We start from the raw sequence: 9142 nt of genomic DNA, 5'->3' as shown, positions 1-9142 counted from the left end.
ACTTATTTGCAGATTTTCACCTGTCCTTGACCTCAGTGGGGATGAGCATTACATTTTACATTTACGTCATTTAGCTGATGCTCTTCTCCAGACGACTTAGTAAGTGCATTCATCTTAATATGGTTAGGTAAGACGACCACATTTCTCAGTCTTGGTAAGTCAAGTTTTCCTCAAAGCAGTTATCAGCAAAGTCTGCTGGTAGAAGAAGTTAAGTGCGAGTGTTGGTGGGGTTCTTTTTTTTAGCACTCATTGTAACACACGCTATATATAGAAAGTATGTGGACACCCCTTCAAATTATGGGATTCGGCTATTTCAGCCACACCTGTTGCTGACAGGTGAATGAAATTGAGCACACAGCCATGCAATCTCCAAAGACAAACATTGGCAGTAGAATGGCCTTACTGAAGAGCTCAGTGACTTTCAATGTGGCACCATCATAGGATGCCACCTTTCCAACAAGTCAGTTCGCCAAATTTCTACCCTGCTAGAGCTGCCCCAGTCAACTGTTAGTGCTGTTATTGTGAAGTGGAAACGTCTAGGAGCAACAACGACTCAGCCGCGAAGTGGTAGGCCACACAAGCTCACAGAACGGGACTGCAGAGTGCTGAAGCGCGTAATAATTGTCTGTTCTCGGTTGCAACACTCACTACCGAGTTCCAAACTACCTCTGGAAGTAACATCGGCAAAATAACTGTTTGTTGAGAGCTTCATGAAATGGGTTTCCATGGCCGAGCAGACGCACACAAGCCTAAGATCACCATGCGCAATGCCAAGCGTCGGCTGGCATGGTGTAAAGCTCGCCGCCATTGGACTCTGGAGCAGTGGAAACGCGTTCTCTGGAGTGATGAATCACGCTTCACCATCTGGCAGTCCGATGGACGAATCTGGGTTTGGCGGATACCAGGACAACGCTACCTGCCCCAATGCGTAGTGCCAACTGTAAAGTTTGGAGGAGGAATAATGGTCTGGGGCTGTTTTTCACAGTTCGGCCTAGGACCCTTAGTTCCAGTGAAGGGAAATCTTAACGCTACAGCATACAATGGCATTCTAGACTATTCTGTGCTTCCAACTTTGTGGCAACAGTTTGGGGAAGGCCCTTTCCTGTTTCAGCATGATAATGCCCCCGTGCACAAAGCGAGGTCCATACAGAAATGGTTTGTCGAGATCGGTGTGGAAGAACTGCTCTGACCATAACCCCATCGAACACCTTTGGGATGAATTGGAACACTGACTGTGAGCCAGGCCTAATCGCCCAACATCAGTGCCTGACCTCACTAATGCTCTTGTGGCTGAATGGAAGCAAGTCCCCACAGCAGTGTTCCAACATCTAGTGGAAAGCCTTCCCAGAATTTTTATTTTTTATCATTTAGCAGACGCTCTTATCCAGAGCGACTTACAGGAGCAATTAGGGTTAAGTGCCTTGCTCAAGGGCACATCGACAGATTTTTCATCTAGTCGGCTCGGGGATTAGAACCAGCGACCTTTCGGTTACTGGCACAACGCTCTTAACCACTAAGCTACCTGTTATAGCAGCAAAGGGGGGGACCAACTCCATATTAATGCCCATGATTTTGGAATGAGATGTTCGACAAGCAGGTGCCCACATACTTTTGGTCATGTAGTGTAGGAAAGAGAGCGAAGGGAGACAACCTTCAAGGTATAGTACTACTAGAATTCTTTATCAATTATACCGTTTCTGTATTCCACTACATCTTTCCGGTTAAACTTGTTTATGTTATGATGGTGAGTATAGCATACTGTATTTCAGACCTGGGTTCAAATACTATAAGTACACACTGTACATGTGCATTTTGAAGTGAAGATGTATAGCCACATACTGTATACAGTGCCTTCAGAAAGTAAAATATTATTCACACCCCTTGACTTTTTACACATTTAGTTGTGTTACAGCCTGAATTTAAAATGGATTAAATATAGATTTTGTGTGACTGGACTATACACAATACCCCATTATGTCAAAGTGGAATAATGTTTTTATAATGATTTTTACAATTAAAAGCTTAAATAATCTCTGTACCCCACACATACAATTATCTCTAAGGTCCCTCAGTCAAGCAGTGAATTTCAAACACTGATTCAACCACAAAGACTAGGGAGGTTTTCCAATGCCTCGCAAATAAGGGCACCTATTGGTAGATGGGCAGAAATGTAAAAAGCAGACATTGAATATCCTTTGAGCATGGTGAAGTTATTAATTGCACTTTGGATGGTGTATCAATACACCCAGTCACTACAAAAATACAGACGTCCTTCCTAACTCAGTTGCCAAAGATGAAGGAAACCGCTCAGGGATTTCACCATGGTGACTTTAAAACAGTTTCATGGCTGTGATAGGAGAACTGAGGATTGATCAACAACATTGTAGTTACTTCACAATACTAACGTAATTGACGGAGTGAAAAGAAAGCCTGTACAGAAGAAAAATATTCCAAAACATGCATCCTGTTTGCAACAAGGCACTAAAGTAATACTGCAAAAAATGTGGCAAAGCAATTCACGTTTTGTCCTAATTACAAAGTGTTATGTTTAGGGCAAATCCAATACAATACATTACGGAGTACCACTCTCCATATTTTCAAGCATAGTGGTGGCTGCATCATGTTATGGGTATGCTTGTAATCGTTAAGGACTGGGGATTTTTTCAGGATAAAAAATAAACAGAATGGAGCTAAGCAAAGGCAAAATCCTAGAGGAAAACCTGGTTCAGTCAAATATGACATAAAACTAACTGTGCTTTATAAAGGGTGGCATAAGTACCGATTTTAAATAAAGGACTTATAAATCATATTAAATTTAGGCTTCACAAAGCATTTATAACCCTGTCATGCATCTTGGTAGAGCATTGCAACGGCAGGATATTGGGTTTGATTCCCGGGACCACCCAATATTTAAAAATGTATTCATGCATGACTTTAAGTTACTTTGGATAAAAGTGTCAGCTAAATTATTTAACTAAAACATTTCTAGGATGGCCCAACCTCTTTCCCTCTTGGCTGCATAGTCAAAATTGGACCTGATCTTAACTTTCCCCATAATTCTGTGCTGCAGGATGACACACTCTAAAGTGCAGTCATGCACAGCAAAAAATGTTGGTAGGGCCTTTTTTAAATAGTTTATTTTTATTTTTTTGCCCACACTTTTTTAATAGAAAAACAACAAAATGTGATTTCCTGTGTTCACAACCATGCTTAAACCACATCAGGGGATGACTTTTGACGTCTGGGAAAAATAGAAGAAACTTTGATTTTTTAGTGTAGTTGCCCTTTAATTCAGTGAGCATGCCTTGCACTGTTGTTTGGTTAGCGGGTTTTTTGTAGTGCAGTAAGCGCACATAGAATGGGTGGACTAAAATGCCAGCAACACTCCGTATTATTCAGAGCCCCAGGAAATGGCATCATATACATTCTACAGACCCTACTGAGTATTTCCTACAATACTTTTACTGCTGCACCCAGAATAGTTCTTGCTCTAAGCCTATATGTATTCCAGGGTCCTCTGTAGCTCAAATGGTAGAGCATGGCGCTTGTAACGTCAGGGTAGTGGGTTCGATCCCCGGGACCACCCATACGTAAAAATGTATGCACACATGACTGTTAGTCGCTTTGGATAAAAGCGTCTGCTAAATGACATTATTATTATTATATTATTATTATTATATACAGTGATCCGCATTGGGGGCATTTTATTTGACCTTGGAACATGTTTTAAAACCCAATGTATGCACATGTCATTAAATATTAACAAATATGAATCATTGTTAATGTTTAGACAATTATTTTTCATATCATTAATGATTATTGACACTTTTCTATTACGTGAGGGATTTTTATTTAGAAAATTTCTGAAATTCCTTGATCCGGAAGTACTTTTTTAGTGTTGCTAACAAGACCTGATCATGTGACGTTCGCAAATCAAATGCCCCACTTGTGCTGCCACTGGACAGCGAAAAACAAGCACGTTAACCTTTATTTATTGTAATTTAAATTAGTTTGTAGTAGTTAAGTGTTGAGTTAGATTACATACAGTGGGGAAAAAAAGTATTTAGTCAGCCACCAATTGTGCAAGTTCTCCCACTTAAAAAGATGAGAGGCCTGTAATTTTCATCATAGGTACACGTCAACTATGACAGACAAATTGAGGAAATTTTTTTCCAGAAAATCACATTGTAGGATTTTTTATGAATTTATTTGCAAATGATGGTGGAAAATAAGTATTTGGTCACCTACAAACAAGCAAGATTTCTGGCTCTCACAGACCTGTAACTTCTTCTTTAAGAGGCTCCTCTGTCTTCCACTCGTTACCTGTATTAATGGCACCTGTTTGAACTTGTTATCAGTATAAAAGACACCTGTCCACAACCTCAAACAGTCACACTCCAAACTCCACTATGGCCAAGACCAAAGAGCTGTCAAAGGACACCAGAAACAAAATTGTAGACCTGCACCAGGCTGGGAAGACTGAATCTGCAATAGGTAAGCAGCTTGGTTTGAAGAAATCAACTGTGGGAGCAATTATTAGGAAATGGAAGACATACAAGACCACTGATAATCTCCCTCGATCTGGGGCTCCACGCAAGATCTCACCCCGTGGGGTCAAAATGATCACAAGAACGGTGAGCAAAAATCCCAGAACTCAAATCCTGCAGTGCCAGACGTGTCCCCCTGCTTAAGCCAGTACATGTCCAGGCCCGTCTGAAGTTTGCTAGAGTGCATTTGGATGATCCAGAAGAGGATTGGGAGAATGTCATATGGTCAGATGAAACCAAAATAGAACTTTTTGGTAAAAACTCAACTCGTCGTGTTTGGAGGACAAAGAATGCTGAGTTGCATCCAGAGAACACCATACCTACTGTGAAGCATGGGGTGGAAACATCATGCTTTGGGGCTGTTTTTCTGCAAAGGGACCAGGACGACTGATCCGTGTAAAGGAAAGAATGAATGGGGCCATGTATCGTGAGATTTTGAGTGAAAACCTCCTTCCATCAGCAAGGGCATTGAAGATGAAACGTGGCTGGGTCTTTCAGCATGACAATGATCCCAAACACACCGCCCGGGCAACGAAGGAGTGGCTTCGTAAGAAGCATTTCAAGGTCCTGGAGTGGCCTAGCCAGTCTCCAGATCTCAACCCCATAGAAAATCTTTGGAGGGAGTTGAAAGTCTGTGTTGCCCAGAGACAGCCCCAAAACATCACTGCTCTAGAGGAGATCTGCATGGAGGAATGGGCCAAAATACCAGCAACAGTGTGTGAAAACCTTGTGAAGACTTACAGAAAACGTTTGACCTGTGTCATTGCCAACAAAGGGTATATAACAAAGTATTGAGAAACTTTTGTTATTACCAAATACTTATTTTCCACCATAATTTGCAAATAAATTCATAACAAATCCTACAATGTAATTTTCTGGATTTTTTTTCCCTCATTTTGTCTGTCATAGTTGACGTGTACCTATGATGAAAATTACAGGCCTCTCTCATCTTTTTAAGTGGGAGAACTTGCACAATTGGTGCCGGACTAAATACTTTTTTCCCCCACTGTACTGTAGCTACGTCAATCGTTATTTCAAATAATTCCGGTGACTTCACAGCAATTACTAGCTAGCCGAAATGTAGCTAGCTAGCAGGCTCAGCTAAATAGAAATACCCCTAGATACAGCCATGGCTCATAGTCACATCATGAGATTTGTAAATGAAGGGGAATATAATAATACAAATTGAATGGCATTTGGCAGCTTCCCATTAAGAGTTTCTGACGCAGCACAGAAATGCCCTTATCTAGATGGTATGACAAAGGCAGTTTCCAACAGACCATTTTACTTTCTGTGTTGTTTCTTTAAGGTTGGAACTAACATGCAGTAACTCCAGCAGGAAGAGAGGCAAGAACCATTCGTCAGCCAGCTCAGGGACAAGCTACACTATTCACAGCCATGTGTAATGTTCAATGTAATTGCATTGCTGTACTTTTTGAAACTGCATGTATTTGTATTGTAAAAAATTACAAATAAAAGGAAATGTATGGTTTAAACACGTCTTTTAATGTTTATTTGTTTAAGCTGTAAGTGATAATGACCTAAGTGTTAATACATTTGTGTTTACATCTAGCCTTTATGTATGTGTTATGAATGACCAAAGGTGTCTGACTTTATAGTAAGTACAGCGTCATATGATATAAGGCATTTATGTATGTGTTATAAATGACCAAAGGGATCTGACTTTAAGTACAACGTCATGCGATATAGTCTTTATGGATGTGTTATGAATGACCGAAGGTGTTTCACTTTAAACTAAGAATTACAGGACACTACATAGTGTCAATACATAGGTTATTAACGTTCTGCTGATTTTATGAAGGTTCTCTCATGATCCACAGGTTACTGTAGGGTGTGAGAGGTATTTAAGTGGGTTGATGGAACTGTAAAGCTTGCATTTGGTGTGTGTGTGTGTGTGTGTGTCAGAACCAAGATGATATTGAGTAGTCCATCCTGAGACTACCACACCAGGTATTCCTCTTCTGTTCCCATGCTGGAGACCAGGGCTGGATTACAACCTGTTACAATGGTGCCAAACGTTTGTGGCTGATCTTTCAGCAGGGGAGTGGGTGAATGTGTCAAAGACCTGACTGGGCCCAGCACCGCGCGGTATGGCTCGTTTTTGTTGTGTGCATGTTTGTGTACTGAGGAACATGTAACTTGGTTCCAGAAGAAAGACACTTTCAATTTCTTTAGGTTGGGGGCTTTCATCAAGGTAACTGTTTCTTGGTGTAACATTGTCCCCAGGCTATTGCACACACAGCACATACAGTGCCTTGCAAACGTATTCATCCCCTTTGGCGTTTTTCCTATTTTGTTGCATTACAACCTTTAATTTAAATGGATTTTTATTTGGATTTCATGTAATGGACATACACAAAATAGTCCAAATTGGTGAAGTAAAATGAAAAAAATAAGTAAGGAAAAGTGGTGCGTGCATATGTATTCACCCCCTTTGCTATGAAGCCCCTAAATAAGATCTGGTGCAACCAATTACCTTCAGAAGTCACAATTAGTTAAATAAAATCCACCTGTGTGCAATCTAAGTGTCACATGATCTGTCACATGATCTCAGTGTATATACACCTGTTCTGGAAGGCCCCAGAGTCTGCAACACCACTAAGCAAGGGGCACCACCAAACAAGCAGCACCATGAAGACCAAGGAGCTCTCCAAACAGGTCAGGGACAAAGTTGTGGAGAAGTACAGATCAGGGTTGGGTTATAAAAATATATCAGAAACTTTGAACGGAGCACAATTAAATCCATTATAAAAAAATGGAAACAATATGGCACCACAACAAACCTGCCAAGAGTGCCGCCCACCAAAACTCACAGACCAGGCAAGGAGGGCATTAATCAGAGAGGCAACAAAGAGACCAAAGATAACCCTGAAGGAGCTGCAAAGCTCCACAGCAGAGATTGGAGTATCTGTCCATAGGACCACTTTCAACCGTACACTCCACAGAGATGGGCTTTATGGAAGAGTGGCCAGAAAAAAGCCATTGCTTAAAGAAAAAAATAAGCAAATATGTTTGGTGTTCGCCGAAAGGCATGTGGGAGACTCCCCAAACATATGGAAGAAGGTACTCTGGTCAGATGAGACTAAAATTGAGCTTTTTAGCCATCAAGGAAAACGGTATGTCTGGCGCAAACCCAACACCTCTCATCACCCCGAGAAAACCATCCCCACAGTGCAGCATGGTGGTGGCAGCATCATGCTGTGGGGATGTTTTTCATCGGCAGGGTTCACCTAACAGCAGGACAATGACCCTAAGCATACTGCTAAAGCAACACTCGAGTGGTTTAAGGGGAAACATTTAAAAGTATTGGAATGGCCTAGTCGGGGGGCCGGGGGGATAGTTATGTACGCTCAAGTTTTCACTTTACATTGTAGAATAATAGTGAAGACATCAAAACTATGAAATAACACATATGGAATCCATTTAGTAACCAAAAAACTGTTAAACAAATCAAAATATATTTTATATTTGAGATTCTTCTAAGTAGCCACCCTTTGCCTTGATGACAGCTTTGCACACTCTTGGCATTCTCTCAACCAGCTTCATGATGTAGTCACCTGGAATGCATTTCACTTAACTGGTGTGCCTTGTTAAAAGTTCATTTGTGGAATGTCTTTCCTTCTTAATGCATTTCAGCCAATCAGTTGTGTTGTGACAATGTAGGGGTGGTATACAGAAGATAGCCCTATTTGGTAAAGTTCTGAATGTGAAGAACTTTGAAAGTTTCTTCAAGTGCAGTCGCAAAAACCATCAAGCGCTATGATGAAACTGGCTCTCATGAGGACCACCACAGGAAAGGAATACCCAGAGTTACCTCTGCTGCAGAGGATAAGTTCATTAAAGTTAACTGCACCTCAGATTGCAGCCCAAAGAAATGCTTCACTGAGTTCAAGTAACAGACACATCTCAACATCAACTGTTCAGAGGAGACTGCGTGAATCAGGTCTTCATGGTCAAATTGCTGCAAAGAAACCACTACTAAAGGACACCAATAATAAGAAGAGACTTGCTTGGGCCAAGAAACACGAGCAATGGTGGAAGTCTGTCCTTTGGTATGATGAGTCCAAATTTGAGATTTTTGGTTCCAACTGCCGTGTCTTTGTGAGACGCAGGGTAGGTGAACGGATGATCTCTGCATGTGTGGTTCCCACCGTGAAGCATGGAGGAGGAGGTGTGATTGTGCTTTGCTGGTGACACTGTCTGTGATTTATTTAGAATTCAAGGCCCACTTAACCAGGATGGCTACCACCGCATTCTGCAACGATACACCATCCCATCTGGTTTGCGCTTAGTGGGACTATCATTTGTTTTTCAACAGGACAATGACCCAGAACACACCTCCAGGCTGTGTACGGGCTATTTGACCAAGAAGGAGAGTGATGGAGTGCTGCATCAGATGATCTGGCCTCCACAATCCCCCGACCTCAACCAAATTGAGATGGTTTGGGATGAGTCGGACCACAGAGTGAAGGAAAAGCAGCCAACAAGTGCTCAGCATTAGTATTATTATTATATATATGTTTTAATTATTATTCATATTTTTAAAGCAAAGTATTAGGGAGTTATACTCCAGT

The sequence above is a fragment of the Coregonus clupeaformis genome, chromosome 8, assembly GCF_020615455.1.
Source record: "Coregonus clupeaformis isolate EN_2021a chromosome 8, ASM2061545v1, whole genome shotgun sequence".
Classification (NCBI taxonomy): domain Eukaryota; kingdom Metazoa; phylum Chordata; class Actinopteri; order Salmoniformes; family Salmonidae; genus Coregonus; species Coregonus clupeaformis.
The sequence above is the reverse complement of the archived record's forward strand: the minus strand, read 5'-3'. Positions refer to the sequence as shown.